Below are 23,986 nucleotides of genomic sequence, written 5' to 3' on the forward strand. Positions count from 1 at the left end.
CTTATAGTAGCAGGTAATCAAATATTACCATATTAATAATAATAGTAATAATAAAAAAATAATTTTTATTATTATTTTATAGCAGGTTGTCCTTATTCTATTCATTGCTGTGACAAGGTTCTGTAAGCCTAAAAAGAACAGCTGGGGAGAATCACTTCACTTTTAACATATATATATATATATATATGCTAATTTATAATAAGCTTAAATTATAGAGTTTGTGTGGTAAATATATATTATGTTTGTGTGTGTGTGTGTGTTTTTGTGTGTGTGTATATATATATATATATATATATATATATATATATAGGCTGTTTAGTATAGGCGATAAAATTGTGCAAGTTAAAAAAAAAAAAAAAAAAAAAGCTATTGGCTATAAGATTTTTATTTTTAAAGAGAGATAACTGCAGGGCCAGGGTTTTGCATTGTGAATTATATTTTTCAATACTATAGCCAACAATTTTGCTTTTGAACTATATAGACAGTCAAAGTACAGTATAATGAGTAAGACTGGCCACAATTTAGTTGTGATGCGATAAATTGGAAGGAAAATATAAATTAAATACAAAGGCTGGTTATTTTACTGATGAAGTGGCACACTAAAGTATAACTGTAACGAGGAGACTGACACAGAGGGATCCATTTTGCAGTATTTAATAGACAGTTTAATCACAAACATACAACACGCACTAAAGTGCGAACTCACATCAACAGCATTCAATATAGATCGTGGGGCTGGCGGCTGACAGACACAGAGTGATTTACCAGGCATGGGTCAGTGGCAGGCGGGTCAGGGTATATTCTGGCAAACCGTTTCCCAATCATGCTTTGCAATCGGCAAAGCAGAACGGAGCACACACCGTTTACCAATTCAGGATGGATAACTCGCAAAGCTAAACTTTCCTGCGTGCTTTCTTAACGTATCGCTATCAATCCGCATTGAAAGCAAGAGAATATAAACGTAAGAGGCGGGGCAAGGGTTTACGTTTTTCAAATTAAAATGTTTAAACGTATATGTAGGTACATCCGAATAAATAAATTGTGGGAATAATTGGGGAATTATTCAGTAATTGTGATATGGGATTTAGAAACGTATTGTTTTTGAGTATGTGAAAAAGATAAACCTTGGTTAAATCATGAATTATAGCTCTAAATTGATAAATAGGAAAGGTTCAAGTCATTGAGATCGTTGAAGTATATTTAAAAGTTAAAAAATAATCAATTAATATAGTATCATATATTTATGTAGTTATTTATTTTCTTATAAATATAGACGCACACCGGTCACTTTATTAGGTACACCTTATTACATAGGTGTCAGTTAATTCTTTGAGGATAGGAGCTCTGCAGTTTTGCTCCAACCCTAATCAAACACAGCTGATCCAAATAATCAAGGTGATCAAGATTCTATTAAACACTTCGATTTACAATTACGATTACGAGTTGTGTTTGATCAGGGTAGGAGCTAAACTGTGGAGAGCTGCTACCCTCTAAGCATTTACTTTGACACCTATGTCTTACTAGTCTTCAAAACTGCCTTAATCTTTCGTGGCATAGATTCAACAAGGTACTGGAAATATTCCTCAGTGAATTTGATCCATATTGACATGATAGCTGTATGCAGTTGCTGCAGATTTTGTCGGCTGCATATCCATGACAATCTCCCGTTCTACCACATATATATATTTACTTTTTTTTTCTTTGTAACTGCATGTGACAATTATTATATTTAAGATGTCTCAAAAAGATATTCAATTTACAAGCCAGAATTTTAGCATTAATCACTTTAAACTCAATTTAGCCACTAGGTGGCAGCACAAGACCACTTATTGTGGATTGCTGCACTTGTAGGCTTGTTTTTCATTCTTAAAGTCACTAAAATTGAAGTGAAGACTGTTCTGAATTACATCTCGACATGGTCAATGTAATTACATTTAAAATCAAATTTAATCAAGCTTACAGCTTAATTTCTACATTATAATTTCCCAGTTATTACATTCCAGCATGTTTGTGTTTTAGTGTCATCCTAAATGATGAGACTTAAATAGCTTAAGTTTCCTAAAAGCTTTTAAAAGCTTATATATATATATATGCGTTTATGTGTATATATGCTCTATATATGTTTATGTGTCTGTGTTCATTCATTCATTCATTTTCTTTTCGGCTTAGTCCCTTTATTAATCTGGGAACGCCACAGCAGAATGAACCGCCAACTTATCCATCACTGGGAAACATCCATACACATTCATTCACACACAAATACTAAGAATTTAGCCAACCCAATTCACCTGTACCAAATGTTTGTGGACTTATGGGGGAAACCGGAGCACCCAGGGCAGAGAAATCCAAGCGAACACATGGAGAACATGAAAACTCCACACAGAAACACCAACTGACCCAGCCAGGACTCAAACCAGCAACCTTCTTGCTGTAAGGCGAACATGCTACACACTGTGCCACCGTGCAGCCCATGTTTGTGTTCCAATTGATTAATATGACTTAACATAAAGTTACTAATAACTTATTATCTTCATTATAAATCTGTGATAGTTGAACAATATATATATTTACCAGGCAAAAAAATGGATTTGTACTGAATAAAACACTTTTCTTAGTGCATTTATAAATAGTTATAAATAGTTTTATTCTAAACACCAGTGCATAAAGTAGAATGATCCACCTTTAAACTAAATGAGCAGCTTATTAAATATGGTAATCTAACTACCCAACGCATTTGACCGAAAAGAAAACCTTTGACCAATGGAAAAACTATTGCCAGGCCCCTACTGGAAAAAAAACCTAACCAATGAAAAAACGATTACCACACTCCCTCCTCCCTGATTTGATACCTCTGTCCCTTTCAAATTTCACACTTTTATTAAATTATGCCTAAATTCAGTCGTTCAGTGCAATATTATATATTGTTAATACCTTTATAAGCTATTACATTTATATCTATCCCTATTAAAATTTGTGCATAATAGCCTACATAAATTTAAATATTTCATTAATTCCTTCTTACTTGTTTATGTAAAAAAATGTCCTGCAAAATCAAGCACCATGTCTAGCACTTAGTCTTTTTGTCTGCATTTTTCTCTCTTTTTAAAATATATTTTCATGACAAAACAGTAACAGGGAGAGTTATTACTCTTACATGTGAAATAAGAAAATGCAGGGGGAAAAAACAACAAAGAAAGAAAACAAACAACAAAAAATGTGGTATTAATAGGTTTGCATGAATCAAGCTTTGAACATCATCAATATATAAAAAGGCAAAAATGCGATTAAAGTGTATCCTTAAAAAGATTGTCACAATGCATTAAAAAATAACACCGGTTTTCTTAAGCAACTATTACTCAAAAGTTATGTTTTCAAAAGAAGACAACAATTTTGAGGAGAAACGTGTCACATTTGCACATTTAACAGCTTAATTCAACCCAAAATCTGTTAGTCACACCGCATTCAAAAAACAAATGTGGAGCTACAGATACTTCATCCACAAATCCACAAAACAAGCAAGTCACATCAAAATAACCATAACTATAAATAGATAAATTAACAGGATGGAATTTGTGCAAAATCTGTTTCAGTAGCACAAATTTATGTTTTTATTGTATGTTTTTATACAGAATGGTTATGTGCGTATGATATGTAATACTTTTGGTTAAGATGGTGTGTGTAAATGGTACAGACGTATTTAAGCATACAAAAGGTAATATCTGTGTGTAAGAACACACCAAATACAAACAAATCTATGGATGGCAATTTTCAACAGAAAAGAAAAAAAAGTGCCTTAAAATAAAAAACAGAATTTTGACATAGGCAGTTAACACAAATTTTAAGTAAAAACTGTTATATTTATGTAGTTCAAAGTCTGTTTGAGAAAAAAGACTCACTCACTTTATTAATATTATATTTTTATGTTTTACTAAACTGTACCATAAAAATATTGTCAAAATACAGCCAAAAATATGTCTAATTGCTAAAAAGAAAAAGAAATCTTGAAATAATAATAATATACAAATAGTGTAAGAGCAATTTATCTGCATTGTATGGACATTTATCTTCATATAGTGTTTTTTTTTTTTTTTTTTTAAATACATTATAAATAATATTTTTTCTCTATGACTTGTCAGAGTTGTTGGACAACAAAACTTAACTATTTTATAGTGGACTATTTTATAACTATTTTCATGAAAGTTAACAATGTAAATAAGCTCAGAGATAAAACTTAACAATTGCACATGGGCTTCACAGGGAGCTTCAGCCGCATGATTTGTATGGGGTCCTTCCAGTTTTTACTTTACAGAAATTAGTTTACAGAAATAAAGAAAATAATTACTATACTAATACTATTTAGTGCCATTTGTGTCCCTAGGGCATTATATGGTACAGAATAATTAAAAATTCAACAAGAAAAAATTTCTGATAAGATTATCCAATTTCAACAATAAGACCCGATTACAAGTGCTAAAATTAAATTAAATTTAAAATAATTACTCTAATTTCAGTGCAAGTGGCTGAATTGCCATGTCCCAGTTTATGTATGCTCAAGTTCAGTTAAAAGTATAATTTAGAAATCCGAATAAATACTATGCTTTTTATTGATTTTTTTATTGTCATATAATACTTCTCACCAAATGCTATAGTTTTTAATAAATTAAAATATTTTAATAAAATCTTTAAATTAATGTGTGTCCCTGAAATGGATGTCTCCTTTACTTTAATTGTAATCCACATAAAAAAATGCCCACTGATTGTTTCTCTAGTCACATGATTCTCAGGAATTCCCACAATTATGGAAATTGTCTACAAGAAGCAGAGTTAGTCTCACTCTTTTATCTTCTTTTATTTTAAGCATTTCAGAGTAGTTTTCTGTTGTGATAAAACATAACATGTCTACCCTGTTACCTATTTTCATATAAGGGAGGGGTGTCAAACTCAATTCCTGGAGGGCCGAAGCCCTGCACAGTTTAGTTCCAACCCTGCTCCAACACACTTACCTGTAGGTTTCAAACAAGCCTGAAGGACTCAATTAGTTTGATCAGGTGTGTTTAATTAGGGTTGGAACTAAACTGTGCAGAGCTGCGGCCCTCCAGGAACTGAGTTTGACACCTGTGATATAAGGGAAACATTTTCTTTTCTTCTTTGTAATTTTGAGAAATACCGTTAATAAACATGTTTCAAATCTTCTTCAGATCATCATGTGCTAGCTCGTTGTTCACCATAATGGTAGTAATGCCTGAGTTTTGCAAAAAATGTCACTCCTGTTACTGTCCACACTGTTACTGTTTGCTCATGGCTTAAACATGGTTTATAGATCAGTTTAAACCATGTGCATGATTTTTTCAGGGAACGGCACGCTTGTCGGCTACAGAAAAGCGGAAATGATACAGGGCACATCATGGTGCAAACCAAAATAAAATATTGATTTTAAAATAATAGTTTTATTTGCAATTTTCAGTATTTCACTATTTGTACTCTAATATCTGTATGAAAATGCTCTTTATATTTAGATTGGCTTTTTGGACAATTTATGTGATGTCTTAGATGTGACATTGAAAAATGTTGCTGTGTTTTCTTTGGATAATTCAGTAACCATCATTTTGTTATTGGTAATCGAATGAGAGTGTAGCAAACAAGTTCCCTATATAGTTCCTATTGTAATGTTAACCCTGGTACTCCTCTCTCCACCCTGTTAATGATTATTATATATTATATATAATAGTTTTTTCATATTAATTAAATAAAATCAACATAAATTACACATTTTTCTGGTTACTTGTATCCAAAGAACTGACAAAATTAAATCAATTAAAAACAGGATTTAATTGCATTGCAATCTATTTTTATACTAAATGAAATACATTAAATTTACAATGTGTCATCATAGCAAGCTTTTTTAGATAACCCTTGTTTAGTAATAGCTTTTAAAAAATACTATTGTTGGTGTTCTAAGCTATAACAGGCATGCGCAGTGTAAAGTGAGGGACATTTTAGCCCTTGGAAAATGTAAATATTATAGTAACTATTTATTTTAAACACCTTTAAAAAGGTATGAGAATGTTCTGTAAAAGGGAAACATTTGGCCTGTGTTACATGTGAAAATTTTATGTAGTATCCTAAACTGGATCAGTATATTTTTTCTTATAGTTCAACATGTGCTTCTTCAACTGAAATTATAAAAATACCAGAAAATGTAAAATAAATAAATAAATAAATCAGTGACAGTTACTACCCTGAAATGGCACTGAATAATAGGAATAACCCATAAATTAAAAAAACGATTAATTAATTTGATTAATGAAATTCCTTAATTCGTGCATTCAGTCTTCTCTGTCAAATTGCATTACATCCTTTTTTTTAATAAAAGTTTCTTAATCTTCTGACAAAAGACTTCTGACTCTGTTCCCCCAAATTGTCATCTCTTGGTTGTACAAAAATAGAGGACTACTTGGATTAAAAATAGTCAGAGTATGAAGGTTACGATGAGTTATTTTATCTGAAGAAGGAATATTAGGTTAGTTGTTGTTCATCTTTATAACTATGACTGGTATTGTATTTAATTAAATTATTATTGACTACTGTTTTCTTAAAGTGCTACAATACTTGCAGATAATTGCTACTGTTTGCAATAGATTACGTTAGATGGCCCATAAGGAGCAAATATTTGAATCATTTATTGAATCACTTATTCGTTTTCAGCTTAGTCCCTTTATTAATCTGGGGTCGCCACAACGGAATTAACTGCCAACATATCCAGTTTATGTTATACGAAGCTGAGGTCCTTGCAGCCGCAACCTATCACTATATATATATATATATATATATATATATATATATATATATATATATATATATATATATATATATATATATATATATATATATATATATATAATATATATATACTTAAATCACCTGTACAGCATGTTTTTGGACAGTGGAGGAAACTCAAGCAAAATCCCTCAAATGCCAACTGGCTCGGCTTTGAGGCGATTGTGCTACTCACTGCACCACCGTGATATATTTAAAATACTAAAAATTAAATATTGTGCTGCTATTGTCACATCTTTTTACTAAAAGTAAATACCCTCTATTACTAGCCTACACTCAGTGTAGGCTTAAAAATATAGAATGGACGCAAATGCGCTGTACTTCACATTAACATTAGGCATATCTTTTCTTTTCTTTTTCATTTAAACGTACGCCCACTTTTAATTTGAAAAACGTAAACCCTTGCCCCGCCTCTTACGTTTATATTCTCCTGCTTTCAATGCGGATTGATAGCGATACGTTAAGAAAGCACGCAGGAAAGTTTAGCTTTGCGAGTTATCCATCCTGAATTGGTAAACGGTGTGTGCTCCGTTCTGCTTTGCCGATTGCAAAGCATGATTGGGAAACGGTTTGCCAGAATATACCCTGACCCAGGCGGCATGGTTCAGAGTCCGTATAACAAGCGTGGGTCGTAGGCAGGCAGTGTGGTTCAAAGTCCGTATAACAAGCATGGGTCGAGGGCAGGCAGAAGGCAACTCAGACTCAGAAACAGTCCGTGGTAATGCACAGAAGATCAGGCAGGGACTAAAACTCAGAAATGTTGGCCGTGGCTAAACAAGACTTCGCAATGAACTGGTTTTTGAGTGTGGCTTATAAAGGGAGCGTGGGTCGTTATCTGGATTCAGTTCAGGTGTGTGCACAATCAGTCTTGGATGATGTTATGCTTAGAAGTCCAGGGATGGCGGCCTCTGCTGGCCAGCGAGGGGAATGACTGGGACCAAGTCGGTGACAGTAACTTTATATTTTACTCATTATTTTAATTTCTATTTTGTTAATTAATACTTAAAAGTAAAAATGTTATTGAATCTACTTAGAAAGATTTTTTATTTACTTTAAAAAATGTCTGGTGCAAAGCTTAATAGCTGTTAGTTGTGAAAGTTATTGATATGCTCTGACTCCTTTAAGGGAGGTGCACTGGAAAGTACTGTAGGAGAGAGAGAAAAAGAAAGCAAGTGGAGAAAAGGTTGACAGATGCAATGCTGTTGTAATGCTGATTGTGAATGTTATGTTGATGCTACAGATTAAAGAAAAATAAATGAATTATCACCCTGGTAACCCGCGTTTATTTATGATACCCACGTTGGAGAGACTGGTGTGTAAACAGCCAGAAATAAGGGTTACATCAGATTTTCAACAAAAATATTATAAGGAAACTTATTTGACAACAACAGATCCTATCAATGTCATAACAAATGCCCTTAATTACCTAGCATAGTTGACAGCAAGCATCAAGTGTTTATTGAGATGTGTCTGTCATCTGTCTTTATGCGGTGACCGCAGTGATGTTCTGCAGACGAGGCACATTTATTTAGCCTGTAGCCTACCATTTAGATTTTTTTTGCATATAATGTTCTTAAAATTTTGTTAAAATGTATATTTATAGTTTATATATAAAATATAAATATATAAAAGGCCTGGATAAATTATGTATTTTATAAAAGGATTGTTTATGGACTAAGCAAACTGTAATTCTCCAAATAGAAAATGACTGAAATTAAATTTTTCATTACCTGTGTTAGTCTGAGGTTTAATTTCTCACGAAGGTGAAAAACTCTGATGCATGCAATCTCAGCATTGTCAAAATGAAAATCAAGCTAAAGTAGAGAGAAACCGAGTGCGTGCGCGAGACTGCGAAGGTTTAGTAGCACAGTTTTATCTTAAAGTATTGCAATACACACAACAGAGTGACACATCATAGTTAAAAAAAGAGGATAAACTGTTGGTGCATGCCTCACTGGCGCATCTGTGACCAAGACAGAACGTGTTTGTTTGAGATGATCAAGAGCCACGGTATCCAGAGTAAACCACCAAATGAAAAAGAAGAAGAACCACATCCAACAGGAGGAACTGTGGATGCCAGAGAAATCTGTCTGCAATGGATGTCTTTGGGTAGTGAACAAGCATGAACAACATGCAGGTTTTGGAGTATTAATGTGAAATTCCCTGCTTCAACTTGCATGTTTTTCATGTTTGTTAACCATTTATGAATATGATTTACCATTAACAAAGCATTTGTTAAGCACTAATGTGTTAACTAATATGTTAATTAACACTGTAACAGACGTTAATAAGAGTTATCTTACATTTCTTTATGTTTAAGGATCACTTTATTTCTATTGTTTATGGGGGACTTTTATTTTGACAAGAAATCGTTTTTTCAGAGCTAAAAAGTAATGATTAGAGAACAGTATGGATAGCGGACATTTCATGACAGTTTAACAGAGCTCGTATTTAAAAGGACGGTTTATAAGTTTATTCCTCGCTGCCCGATATGTTGAGCTTCTAAGAAAGGAAGTTAAAGGAAGTTAAAGGAAGTGGAGCAGATGACGAAGGCTTAACTTAGCCATTAGCCCCTTTCTCACATACAGATCTTTCCGGAAAATTACCGGCAATTTTCCGGAAAGGTTGTATGTGTAAACAGGCTCTTTTTGAAAATACCGGTAAATTCGTTCCGGCTATTTTCTGGAAAGAGAAGTTGTAACATTACCCGTAATTTGCCGGAATGCTGCGCTGTGTGAATGCAGAAGGAAGATTGCCGGAAAGAGCGCGTGCATGTCTAGAACGTACTGACGTGAGACGTCTACTTTAGCCAATCATAACAATCAGACGCATTCACATCCACATGGTTTATGAAAATAAAAGCCTTTGAACATTTTTCCAGACACCTTTAGCTCCTAGATGTTAGTCATAACATTTATATGTTTCTTCTTAATGCCAACTGTGTAAATAATTATCGATAATATGCTTATGATAAGCCGTTGTTTGTTTACCTTCAAGCCCTGCGTCGCGTGTGCTTGTGAATCAGCTGGTGAGTGCCAGCACACACACACACATCATGAACATCTCGACATGCGAAAGTGTTTCTCTATATGTTTTCATCGAAGTTGTTCACAATACTGATCCATCCACAGAGTTTGTAATGTTGTCAAATGTTTACAAATACAAGCGCAGCCGTTTAGAGGCCATTTCTGGTTAATGATGTCAGAATTTACCGGTATTTTGGAATGGATGTGTAAACAGTCTAAATTCTGTAATGTCCTCTACCGGTAAAGCCGTTCCGTAAATTTTCCGGATATTTGCTGGTATCACTGTGTGAAGGGGCTATTGTGTAACGAAACGATTGCGCGCATCACTACAGTAATATTCACGTAAAGGATTAGAACCTGTCCGAACGCCATACAGCATCTTCACGTAGTAACAGTATGTAACAGTCTTGACTAGTGCGGTTGAATGACACTTGTCCTGGGAGCACTGTACAAAAATGGCGGCGCTATTGACGCATGCTCAGGGTCCCTATGCGATATTTAATGTATATATCTATGATTGCAGCCAAGGCAAAGAGCTTAGAATGATCAAGAGACGAGAATCTAGTGTAATTTGGTAAACAGCCACTAGAGGGTGCGGCGGCCGTTGTGGAATGAAAACTCCAATAGAACAACAGCATATTATAAGTCTGTAAAATAAACTATTAAAAGTGTTGATGATTATGATAACAAATGATGCATTGTTGTCATTCAGGTTGCACCTCAGCTTTAATGTGCTTTTTAAACAAATAATTAAAAAATAAAACAGCTGCTTGCCATCGCAACTGTAATGAGATCACTTTCACTCCAAAATGGCGGAATCCAGGGCTGTTGCTGGGCGCTGATCATTCTATTTAGTGTCGCCTCTTAGTCATTCTAAGCTCTTTGGTCAAGGCGAGGCCCAATAGTATGAAGCTAGACCTGCACTTCCAGACCTTCACAGTGCCACCTGCTGTTTAAAAGATTGACTAACCTGATTTCAGCTGCTTCTAAATTGTAATTTAAACTATTTTTCTACTATATAATATTAGGCTATAATTGAATATATTATTATATGAAATATATAATATATAATATATGAATATAATATTATATGAAAATATGAAATGATATTTCATTATATGAAATATCATAAGCATATTATCGATAATTATTTACACAGTTGGCATTAAGAAGAAACATATAAATGTTATGACTAACATCTAGGAGCTAAAGGTGTCTGGAAAAATGTTCAAAGGCTTTTATTTTCATAAAATACATACTAGATTTTTTTATTTAATGCATTAATTCTGTTGTATTTTTATTTATTGTATTTGTAAATAGATATTGTTCAGTTACATCAATATTTTCAGACATTTGTTGTTGTTTTTTTATTATTGAGGATTTATCACTGTTTCGTATTGAGTTGTGGGAATAAATATTATCTTCATATACAATAAATTTCTTCACAATAAAATATAGTACTCTGAGTAATTTTCTCACAACAAACTTTATTTTTGTGTACTTTTTCATGAGGTCCTACAAGTCAAGTAGTAAACAATGGATAGAAAAATGGTGAAAAATAATAACTGGAGTAATAATTATTTTTATGTAGAAAATAACATCAAATAAAATAAATGCTTTACATTCTTATTGAGGAGATTTTTCATTTCTAGAGCAAAAAAAAAAGGAAATATCAGCAGTCCTTGGTACACTGTATTAGTGTTAACTTTTTATTAACTGTATTAGACCCACTTTTTAAATTATTATATCAATCTGGAAAAAAAAATACACACCACAAGCAAATTACTTTTGATTTCACCTAAGAGAGCTCATATTGTAAATTCTATGCAGATTAACTGATATTTTGATTTCCAAAAAACGTGTTTGTAATCATTACAGAACTTATTAATAATTCATGGACTGCTATTGTGTTACTGTTATTGTCTTTGGTAGCACTTTCAGATAAATACAGTAAAATGTACAGTAGACCTTTACAGCACTAAAATGTTACAAATAATAATTGTGCTACATGTTATAGCCTACATTTTATTTTAACATTTTTACTTTAAAGTTTTTTTTTTTTATTTTGCCAGAAACATTGCTAGAAAGTTGTCCCAGAATGGTACAATAATACATAAAATAAGCAAGCTGTAAATATCATAAAATAATGCTCTTTTGACACTAGTTTTGATCAAATCAAACACTGAAATAATTGTTTGCCAGTGTAATATTTTACACCACATTGATTTATGCCATAAACTTGGTAATTTTCAGGAATCGCTTTAATAATCAATAACATTACTGGCGTTTCTGATGTTGCTACTTGCTAGAAAGTGCTGGTCTGAGTGTGCAGTTGGGTCTCCATACCTGCCGCTTCACCCAACCCAACAGCAGGGGGCACTGTCTTGTCTGGAAGTGCAGATCTGTGCGCGCAAGTCTGAGCGTGCAGTTGGGTCTCCGGGCCTGTGAGGAGGGGGAGACTGCAGACTTGGATCCAGACAGATCTACGGCCCAAGCAGTTTTACGGCCCAGGCAGTTTTACACCCCTGTTGTTCCTGATGCGTCCTGTAGAGGGACTACAGTACAGTATTATTATAAGTCTCCAGAGCTTTATCACAACAACCAAACGCGACACGATGAAGAGGTTTGTTAAATACGTGTTTAAAACATTAGCAAACATGAAACTTGAATATTTTTTTATTAGATTAAGGTCGATATAAAGTGTATGTCAACACAAACAAATTGGTGTAATGAAACAGCAATGTGTTAGTTTGACTCAATTTTAGCAAACTATGTGCGGGCTAGCTACATGTTCTACATCAACAAAAAAAGTAAAAGAACATTACCCTACATAAGAAAGTTCTTATGTAGGCTTATTTTCATTTACATTTTTTTTCTCAGCAAGGGAGTAATTATTATATATTTAATAACTAATTTAAAGATATATATTTTCTTATAGATTAGACAAAACACTTGCGTGGTCTGGGTTGTCAGCCACATCTACATTACAACTACACTACATTATTCCTCCAAATTTGACTTCCTAAATATTGAAATAAATCTAAACAGATCTAAAAAATTTAACAGATTTTATTTTACATTTTAAAATTGCATTGCATTCAATTACATTAAATATAATGCAATCCTATTCTAGTTTAAACAATTAAACTATCATATATCAATAAATACATAGAGATACTCAAAATTATAAATGGTATATACTGGTATATACACTGTTAACCCTTACTGTAGATTATGCAGTTAATAACTGTAAAATAGCCAGTGTTTTGCTCTAATAAAAGGAAACAGTATTTTACTGTAAAAGGAGCAGGATTTGTATGAAATTTTGTAGTGCGAAGAATAAATTACAGTAATTTACTTTATGTACCCATTACAGATAGTTACTGTGATAATAAATGGTAAATTACTGCTCAACCATTATTACCCCATGTACTCTGATGCTTTATGTTGCTAGATATATATATATATATATATATATATATATATATATATATATATATATATATATATATATATATATATATATATATATATATATATATATATATATATATATATATACAGTTCAGTTTTGGTATGTGTATGGTCAATATTGAGGAGAAAGTGAGACAATGCATTGATGATAAGCTAAATTTCTCTGCAGCCAACTTTGTGTTTTCTTTGGTTCCTTTTATGTTTTTAACATTGAGTATCAGGAGTCAACCAATGTCAATGTCACAGAGCTAATTAAAAGGTAAAGGTATCGACGAGATGCATTTAAAGGCAAAAATATTCACACAGAGCAACAAAATTATCACAATCATTTTTATAACTTTGTTTACTTTTCTATAATTAATCTAATTTGCCTAGTTTAACCTATAGTTAAGCTTTTAAATTGCACTTTAAGCTGAATATTAGTATTTTGGTAAATAACTACACTGTTAACCCTTACTGTAGATTACGCAGTAAATAACTGTAAAATACCCAGTGTTTAGCTGTAATGAAAGGAAACAGTATTTTACTGTAAAAGAAGCAGGATTTGTATGAAATTCTGTAATGCAAAGAATAAATCACAGTAATTTACTCTATGTACCCATTACAGATATTTACTGCCATAATAAATGGTAAATTACTGATCAACCATTACTGCCCCATCTACTCTGATGCTTTATGTTGCTATTCATATTTATTATATAATTTTATATATTTATATATATTTACTGTTCAGTTTTGATATGGTCAGTATTGAGGGAAGAGTGGGACATTGCATTGATGATAAGCTGACTTTCACTGCAGCCATGTGTTTTCTTTGGTTTCTTTTATGTTTTAACATTGAATATCAGGAGTCAACCAATGCCACAGAGATCATTAAAAGCTAAGCATAAGATATGGATGAAATGCATTTAAAGGCAAAAATATTCACACAGAGCGAAGAAATTGTCATAATAATTCTTATAACTTTGTTTACGTTTCTATAATTAGTCTAATTTGCCTAATTTAACCTATAGATCAGCTTTTATATTGCACTTTCAACTGAATATTAGTTTTTTGCTAAATGACTAGTAAAAATGTGTTATTTAAAAAATATCTTAAACAGCACGTACATACATTTTTGCAGAGACTCGATGAATTTGTTTGGAAAACTTCAAATGAAGTAGGTAAAAGTGGCATTAACAGTATAGTATAAAGACTTTCCTAAATAAATGTATTAATCAGGTTATTTGTTTTTATTATTATTATTATTATTATTACTACAGGTTTGGAACAACATGAGGATCAGATTATTATTTTTTTTTTATTTGTTTGCTTTGGATGAAGTTTTTATATTTTTATTGTTTTTATTCAATGATATGTGCATGATTGTGATAATTGTAGGCAATTCCTTTGAAAATATGCTATGGACCAGGGATGTCAAACTCATGAAGGGACGCAGCCCAGCAGAATTTAGTTCCAGCCCTGATTCAACACACTACCTTTAGATTTAGTTTAATCAGTTGTGTTTAATTAGTATAACTGCACTGTTACTCTGTAGATTGTGCAGTAAATAACTGTAAAATAGCCAGTGTTTTGCTGTGATAAAAGGAAACATTTATTATTTATTAAAACATATTATTTTACTATAAAAGGAGTAGACTTTGTATGAAATTGTGTAGTGCAAAAAAATAAATTACAGTAATTTACTTTATGTACTCATTATAGTAACTGACAATAAATAGCAAATTACTGGTCAACCATTACTGTCCCATCTTCTCTGATGGTTTATGTTTCTATTTATAGAGATGTGCATTTTAAAGGCAGAAAATAATGATTTAGGCATCACCACACACTCCCACAGGCTGTCTGTCTTATTCTAAACACAAAGGTGTTACAAAGAGTTTTCAGATAATGCTGGCCCTTTAAGGGAGCCAGGTGTTTGATTTGTTTACTGCTGAGTGTGCTCTATTCTCTGTCCATCAATTCAGATGTAGAGTCTGATATGTATTAGGCTTTAAATAAGAATCTACAACGAGTAAGTAAAATGTGTTCAAATGTTTTTGAGGGTTTCTATAATAAGGCTGTGTTTTAAGTTATATTGTTGTTATCTTGAACTGTGTACTTGAAAGCTACATTGTTAGCTAGTTAGCCCCTCCTCATATAACTTCTTACATTACTTTTGTTTAGGTATATGTATTTATTGGATACTGCATACTGCCATAATGTACAGATGCTAACAGTTGTATGTATCCTTCTGGCAACTAAGCCAAAATTAAATTCCATCATCTCTGTAAGGTAACATGTGCACATCATTACAGGGAATCACAAAAACATGATACACATAGCCATCCACACACAAAAGCTCCACTGTCCGGTCCCAGGTTGTGAGTTTGTTGCTAAGTATTTTTAAGAGCAGTGTTTCCACCTATAAATTTATATTAGAAACTAGGGATGTAACGGTATTGTAAATACCGTCATACCGCAATATAAATTTTTTTCGATATTACCGAAGTCGCATGACTCGGTAAAACTATAGGTCTTCTGAGAAAATTTGCTCAGGCGAATGAAGCGAACGGGAGGTAGCTGAAACTACATTTCCCATCAGCCCATGCTTGACCATCATCCCTTGCGGTCTGTTGTCGCTACAGATCCAGTAATGTGGAAATGGAGTGTGCTGCTAGAAGCGGGGATGAAAAAGAGCTGAAAAACTCTAAAGCGGGTGTTGTCGTGCGCGTACTGAATAGCGGTGTTGTCAGCACACTGTTCAGATTGATGCAGACATGAGACCTCTATCTTACTCATGGTTTGTCGTCTCAAGTGGGGGAAAGACAATGCACAACGTTACCCACTGCTGTCAACCTGGGCCAAGTCATATCTCTCTTGTCCCAGAAACCTCAGTCCCAAATGAGAGGGTTTTTTTCTGTTGCAGGGGACATTGTAAATGCCCAGAGATACCAGCTTTTACCAGATTATATTTATATGATAATTTTCCTTTAAACCCATCTCTATCTAAGTGAGTGAGTGATTAAATGTTGAATGTGATGAGTTTTCAACAATACTAAATTGAAACTTTATTTTTTTTACATGGTTTAGTATTTTTTTGTTATTAAAATTGAAGTTCCTGTTTCAAAGCTTACAGATAGATGGCTAATTTGTATGTCATTGACACTTTTGGCACTTTTTTGGAGTATTTTCATAAGTTTTGTTTTTTCCTGTAAATGATTCAATAAATACCGTACCGTGACATTCATACCGAGGTATTACCGTACCGTGAAATTCTGATACCGTTACATCCCTATTAGAAACAATAGAAAAGTTTGTTGTCATGAGATAATTATAACAATAAAAGATTGGATCCTTTGGTTTTTCGATGTTGCCAACTTTATTTTTATTTTTTATAATTATTTTAAACTTTTTATTGAGATTTAACACAGTTTTTAATTATTTAAAACTTTAAAAATTAAAATAATTATGTTGTGTTTTTTGCTGTTCATTTGCTGATCTACCTTCCTGCAGATTTCAGTTGCTATCCATATCAAACACACCTAAACCAATTAATTAGGACCTGAACACCACTTGATAATTACAGGCAGGTGTGTTTGATATGGGTAGCAACTGAAATCTGCAGGAAGGTAGATATCCAGGAACAGGATTGAGCACCCCTGCTATATACCGTGGGGGTCAAACTCCAAGTTCCTGGAGAACTGCAGCAGCAGAGTTTTGTACCCACCCTGCTTCAACATTACCTGTAGATTTCTAACAAGCCTAATTAGTTTGATCAGGTGTGTTTAATTAGAGTAACAGCTTAAAGTCCCGGTCACACTGCACTTTTCTCCCTATAGACTTCCATTCATACGCATGTGAGTACTGCAGACCTGGAATTAGTGGTGGGCAAAGCGAGGCTTCGTGAAACACTGAAACAGTCGAAGCAAATGTGACAAAGCTTCGAAACGTTTCGAAACCCCACTCTACAGTGACATCTAGTGGTCATTTTTTTATGTATTGCACTGAAACAGCTTCAGCAAAGAACGGTTGAACAAATTAAGGCGTTAAACCCAACTTTGTGTGTTTGATATGTCAATTGACATAGTATAGTGGTTAAGGTGTCAGACTCCCATGCGGGGTTAAAAGGTTTCGAACCCGGCTGTCGTAGCTGTCTTGAAATGCTTTAATACCAATTGGTTATGCTTTGCTCTTGTATCGTTTTGTTTCAACATTGGTGTGATATCCGAATGAGCAATTTGTGAATAAATATGTCTTGTTTTTGTCTTAAAACAGGGTTGTTGCTAGATCAAAAACGGTGGCCTGAAGTTATCAAGAATTATTTATATTATTCATTAAATTTCCCATTTATTGTATTTTATTCATTTCTACCCAAACCCTAAACCCAACCATACTGTAAAAATATTTATTATTGTTTTACAGTGTTACAAAAATGATGCTAAATTGATGGCGTAACTGCAGCTGTATCCTATTTAGGCTACACAAAACAGAAACTTGATTAAAATACATAAAACCATGATTTCAGAGTATTTGTACAAGTCGGGATTCGAACCCAAAACATCATGCAAAGCATAAAATCAATTAGCAATCTCACAATCCTCTAAGCCATATGAGACAAAGACTGTTTGGAGACCTTGGCAGTCAAATGAGGATTTGCCAGGTCTCGAAACGTTTTTAAGCTGATCGATGCTTTGAATCGCTTTAGTCACGTGACTAGGTGTTTCCAAACACTTTAGTCACGTGACTTGGGTGCTTCGGTGCAGTGTTTCGAAACACTTGCGCTTCGGGATCTCGACACTGTGTCAAAACATCAGTTTCACGTCAGCCATCCCTACCTGGAATGATAGCTCATGCGACAAATTTCATAATTCGCAGCATTGGAAAGTTCAAGCTTGGAGAACGCTGACATGCGAAATCACATCATGTGATTGCTTGATACCAATCAAAGATCAAAACATGACCTCTCTGGCTTGCTTTTTCAATCTCTAATTATTTTGTTTAATTCCACTACTCGCTTTGTTTAATTCCACTTCGCAGTGCAGTATGACAGAATTTTGCATGCTCAAACGTTAATGTGACCGCAGCCTTACTGTGCAGACCTGTAATATGCAAGACAATATTTATATCTGCTGATTTATTAATTTTGTTATACTTTTACTGTTATTTATTTGTTTGGTGCCAAAACAATAAAATAAATTTGTCTGAAAAATGTTATGCCTTATATTTTTTAATAACAGCTAAGAATACTGATTAATTTTAGTAACACTACAATAACTATATATGACATACTATTAATGTGTATGCAGTATAATGCTGTGATTTGTAACACTACAATACAGTAATTAACTGTACACAGTTTCCAGTTAGTTACCACTGCTGCTCTATTACAGTAATTAACTGGCAACACTGTTGCCAGCTACTCAATGTATCGGTTCAGTTACAGTAAAAAACTGGCAACACTGTTGTCAGCCACTCACTGTAATGGTTCAGTTGCAGTAAATAACTGGCAACACTGTTGCCAGCCACTCACTGTAATGGTTCAATTACAGTAAATAACTGGCAACACTGTTGCCAGCCACTCACTGTAATGGTTCAGTTACAGTAATTAACTGGCAACACTGTTGCCAGTTACTTACTGTAACCGAACTTTTACAGTGAGTGGCTGGCAACAGTGTAGCCAGTATTCTACTGTAAAAAAAACCCGATAAGGTCTAACAGTGTACTAATTTTTGTTCATATAGCTATACGTTACCATTTATATATTATATATACTTTTATATATATATTATATATATATATATATATATATATATATATATATATATATATATATATATATATATATATATATATATATATATAAGTTTGCATTGTATGCATTCAAATTGTTTATCACTTATTGTTTCATAATATTTATTGTTACCATTTTTTACAAAGAAAAAAATTAAATATGCTAAATATGGGAAAGTCAGGATCGCAATTTGTAGCAACAAATAACAAAAAATGTTAAATAATAATGACTTGGTAATTTGTTATACCTTAAGTTATAACTCTTAAATCATAAATCAAGTTAAAAAATATATTTTTATATGTTTTGCATAGGTCCAGATAATATGTAAAATGGCATGAAATGCTTTTTTTTTCTTTTCATTTTCCATTCCTCACTTTTCTGAGGATTAAGAATTTTTAGATATTTGGACTAAAACCAAATCAGAAACTCTTAAGTAAGAAAAGGATTTTTTGCAGAGTATTTATACACATTTTTTTTTTTTTTAGTGAGCATTAAGAATTTTATGCAAGGATTCAGCTTCATTTAAAGACAACTGGCAATCTCTAGAGATATTGTTGTCAATAAATAAATGTAAAAAAAATCTAATGTTGTCTAGGTTTTTGATTGTCAGGTAGCTAAATGGTCCTTGAAATTTTAGAAAGTAGTAAATTGTTTGTCTAAACGTTCTGCAGCTGTCTGGTAGTCAATACCACTGCATTCTTATCACAGCACATCATTACGCCATATTACACTGTATTGTACGGTTATAATTGTGTTATTGTCAAAATGCAACTTTATATATAAACAATACAACAAATTTCATCTCTCTATATAAAAGCGTATAACTAGGCTACAATTAACCATTACACTTTCCAACTATTTGTGTTTTGAATTTTTCTTATTAGATTAATCTAAATTAATTTGCCAGTGGGCTTTTGCATAGCTGAAATTGTTTGGTGAGTGTATCAGTTCTGCATATTCTCTAGTGAGTTTATAACTCACTTTCTGATAAATTAACTTAGCGTTCTTATTCAGCGTAATCTAATGAAAAAAAAAAAAATATATATATATATATATATATATATATATATATATATATATATATATATATATATATATATATATATATGTGTGTGTGTGTGTGTGTGTGTGTGTGTGTGTGTGTGTGTGTGTGTGTGTGTATTTATGAACAGGACATTTAATAATCTGGGAGAGTAGACTTCAAATGTATTGTTTGGCCATGTATCTTCCATCCCCCCTACTGGACGCATTAGGAACAACAGCGGCGTAAAACTGTGGCGTGTAAAATTGCCTGAGCCGTAAAACTGCCTAGATCCAAGTCTGCAGATGTCCCATATAGGGGTCTGCAGCTTCCCCTTACTCGCCGCTTCACCCAACCCAACAGCAGGGGCACTGTCTGGTCTGTCTGTGCGCGCTAGTCTGAGCGTGCAGTTGGGTCTCCGGGCCTGCAGCTTCCCCTTACTCCACTCGGGCGAGGCGGTGTGGTGAGAAATCGAGTCCCCCTGCAATCGATTCCGAGGCAGTCTATGTCATGAAAGATGCATAAAAATGAACCTATATACACTGCTTCTTCTGCATTAAATATTTGCTGAATAATTTGTAAAACGTTCATTTATAACTATTCTTTTATAAAGTGTGTTTAAAACATGACGCTAATATGAGCTTGTAAAAATATACGTGCGATAACGTCACATTTGTTTTAGGACCTTTCAGCAGATTCAAAATGGCGAATTTTCGGAAAAATGGTTCGGAACTAAATGGGCTGTGCAAAGTATTAACAAACCAAACAAACAAATAAAAACACAAAATTCGTATTATATAATACAGAGGATTTACCCGTTTTGTTTTATTGTTTTCAAAGCGGCAGCTTTAAATAGACATAGCTGCAACCTCCTTTTGAAGGTAAGAAAGACATGCTGTTCACTTTTGCTTTTGTGCACGTTTATTACAGAGAAGCATGATCCAGTCGTACATTAATAGCCTTTCGACACACACACACACACACACACACACACACACACACACACACACACATATATATATATATATATATATATATATATATATATATATATATATATATATAAACAACGCAGGTTTATGTAGCGGTAACGCACAGACAACGTAGTTTATTTACTTCTTTACTTCTGAGTATTTGATCAGTAACGTTAATTACATGGTCTCAAATAAGCAATGCAAACTCATATTGATTCTAGTAGAAATACTAAACTATTTTATAATTTAGAGTTTGAGAATTTATAACAGGGCAACGCTGTGGCGCAGTAGCAAGAAGGTCGATGGTTCGAGCCTTGGCTGGTTAAGTTGGCATTTCTGTGTGTAGTTTGCATGTTCTCCCCGTGTTCGCATGGATTTCCTCCGGGTGCTCCGGTTTCCCCCACAAATCAGGTGAAATGGGTAAAGTAAAATTTTCTGTAGTGTATGTGTTTGAATGATAGTGTGGGTGTTTCCCAGTGATGGGTTGTTGCCTGAAAGGGCATCAGCTGCGTAAAACATGTGCTGAATAAATTCGTGGTTTAATCCGCTGTGGCGACCCCTTAATAATAAAGGGACTAAGCCGAAAAGAAAGTAAATAAATGACTGATCTTATAATACATAGTAATAATTGGACATTTTATAGAGTTATTATAGTACTTTTACGATTCCTAGTAGGATGCAAAGCTGTTCTCTGTTAAGAAGTGTAGCGTTACGCAAGTTTGGGAAGTTTTTCTTTTTTTTTTTTTTTTTTACAAAATACATGCTTTAAATAGTTATCAATATTATACATTTTTATTTAGCAACTTACTCGAAATACTTAAGAATATGCATATTTTAAGCTAATTAATACAAATAAATAGGATTCCATGCAGTTTTATGCTGCATTCCAAGCTTTAAAACGAATCCAAATACACAGACACAACTATTCTAAAAATAGCCAAAACAACCATCATAATTCTTCAAGTTATAAAAAATAATTGGGTAATTTCTACAGAAACATCTATTTTTAGCATGGCAATTCAGACAAGATGTTTAAACATTTATTTCTTTTTTAACATTTAAACTTAGACCACATTATTCAATTTCTTTTTACAGAAGGATATCCAGGACAATTTTTAATATGTGGATGCATAAATTTTGACCCAATCCAAATGTAATAGCAAGTTGCACATTTGCAATTGCATTTCCACTTTTGTGAACGCGCAGTGACTGCCACATTTCAAATAAAAAAAGAAAAGTCCATTTGAAAAATGCATTTCCCATGTCTTACGAGCTATGGGCCTGACATATCTGAACAGCTATATTAATTGCTTCACTTTCTTTTTTATTAAGCTAGAAACAAGAAAAAAAATGACAACATAAAATATTTGCTTTATCACAAACTGTAGTAGCATTATTGGTAATAAATATTGAGGCAACAGAGGCAACGTATATAAGCTAGCTTGAAAAATTGTTTATTAAATATAGATTGTATAATTTGAAAACATGCAGTAAAATCATAATGGTTTTACTTTGCAAAATTATGCTACATACAGTACATGTAAATCACACTACAAGATGGCTAGTAGATGGAGCTTACAGATCAGTAATAATCCCATCATTATGAAATTTGCTGAATCACAAGTATATTGAATTAAGCCCATTTATACATAACGTTTAGATGTTTGATAACTGCAAATAATGTCAGCATATATTTTGCTAATATTTTCAGATCTCTTAAAACAAACTACAAAAAATCGTTGAAACATTATTAGGCTACTATGAAACTTAAACCCGATTATTAATTAATTAATTCATTCATTCATTCATTCATTCATTCATTTATTCATAGTCTTTTCGGCTTAATCCGGGGTTGCCACAGCAGAATGAACTGCCAACTTATCCAGCACAATTTTACGCAGCGGATGCCTTTTAGGCTGTAACCCATCTCTGGGTAAAGCCTGGTTTAAACTTCTGCGTTAAGTGACCGGCGTGACCCACGGCGCATGCAACGGGTGTAGCTGTGCATTTATACTTCTACGCGCTGTCTCTTTTGATCTGAATTAACACTTCCGAAACGCTAGTTGGCAGTAAGGTGTTTATGTTCCTCTGTGTTGAAATTCTTCTCTGCTGTTTTGCTTTTCCTGAACACTTCCTGGATGTACAAGTGGCTTAAACTTGCTCATTTTGAGGCATCTTTTGTGCAGTCTGGGATTTGAGAAAGAGATGCGCGGGCTTTAAAGTGTCACGAAACACCAAAACACGTATTTTGAGCTGTTGACAGTCGTATATGTGTCCCACACTGCTAAAAACACTATTAGGACACCTATATTTCACCAAAAAGTGTAAATTGGTTGTTTTTGCGTTATTTTAAGCAAATTCGTACTTCCGGTTTGAAACGAATTTTTGAAGCTGCGTCACGGTCATGACATAATAGCGTTGTATTCCAGCGTGCAGACTGGGCGTCTGTGCCAGAGTGTGTCTTGTTACGTCTTACAGTGTGATGCATTAATGCATGAGTAAAGCTTGGTTCAAACCAATCAGCGCGCTCTATTGTGGAACTTTATTAATATTCATTACTGTCGTAGTGTTCAGACGGCAGAGACGCCACGTTGTGTTGGCAAAACAAGCGTGAAGTGTTGCTTTTATATCTTGCTGCCGTTAAGTTTTGTTTTCATTTTCTCTCTGTGAGAGCTCATCTGGATCACGCGTGGATTAACAGTGTACGCGACGCTCGACAACAATAACTTGCGTGTCTAAGGAGGATTATTGTTTACCTGAGAGCTGTTCTCATCTGCAAACGCTGAGATCCGGATTCGCTTGTAGTATTCTCTTCATAAAGACGCGGCTCTAGTTGCTGGGGATTGTCCTGTCTCTACAGATTTGGTAAGTGAGCGACCAG

The 23,986-nt window shown here is 33.5% G+C and overlaps 1 protein-coding gene and 2 long non-coding RNA genes across 6 annotated transcripts in view; 2 read left to right on the forward strand and 1 right to left on the reverse strand.

The window, feature by feature from the left end:
• Positions 1-392: 392 nt before the first annotated feature.
• On the forward strand, positions 393-10,585 carry LOC141385715 (uncharacterized). Its single transcript, XR_015491840.1, has 3 exons — positions 393-785; positions 7,432-7,845; positions 8,661-10,585. It is a non-coding gene; the product is annotated as an uncharacterized LOC141385715 (long non-coding RNA).
• Positions 10,586-14,556: 3,971 nt separating this feature from the next.
• Positions 14,557-19,039, reverse strand: LOC147844404 (uncharacterized). Its single transcript, XR_015491841.1, has 4 exons — positions 18,939-19,039; positions 18,155-18,725; positions 16,623-17,191; positions 14,557-15,761 (listed from the first exon to the last, which is right to left on the reverse strand). It is a non-coding gene; the product is annotated as an uncharacterized LOC147844404 (long non-coding RNA).
• A 1,500-nt stretch (positions 19,040-20,539) lies between these two features.
• Positions 20,540-23,986, forward strand: part of taf6 (TAF6 RNA polymerase II, TATA box binding protein (TBP)-associated factor) — a 155,974-nt gene continuing 152,527 nt past the window's right edge. For 2 of the 4 annotated variants that reach the window (XM_087251754.1, XM_087251756.1), the window contains exon 1: positions 20,822-21,012. The gene's annotated coding sequence lies outside the window, so the exon portion shown is untranslated. 4 annotated transcript variants of the gene reach the window in all.

Source organism: Danio rerio, chromosome 5 (genome assembly GCF_052040795.2).
Source record: "Danio rerio strain M-AB ecotype USA chromosome 5, GRCz13ab, whole genome shotgun sequence".
NCBI lineage: Eukaryota > Metazoa > Chordata > Actinopteri > Cypriniformes > Danionidae > Danio > Danio rerio.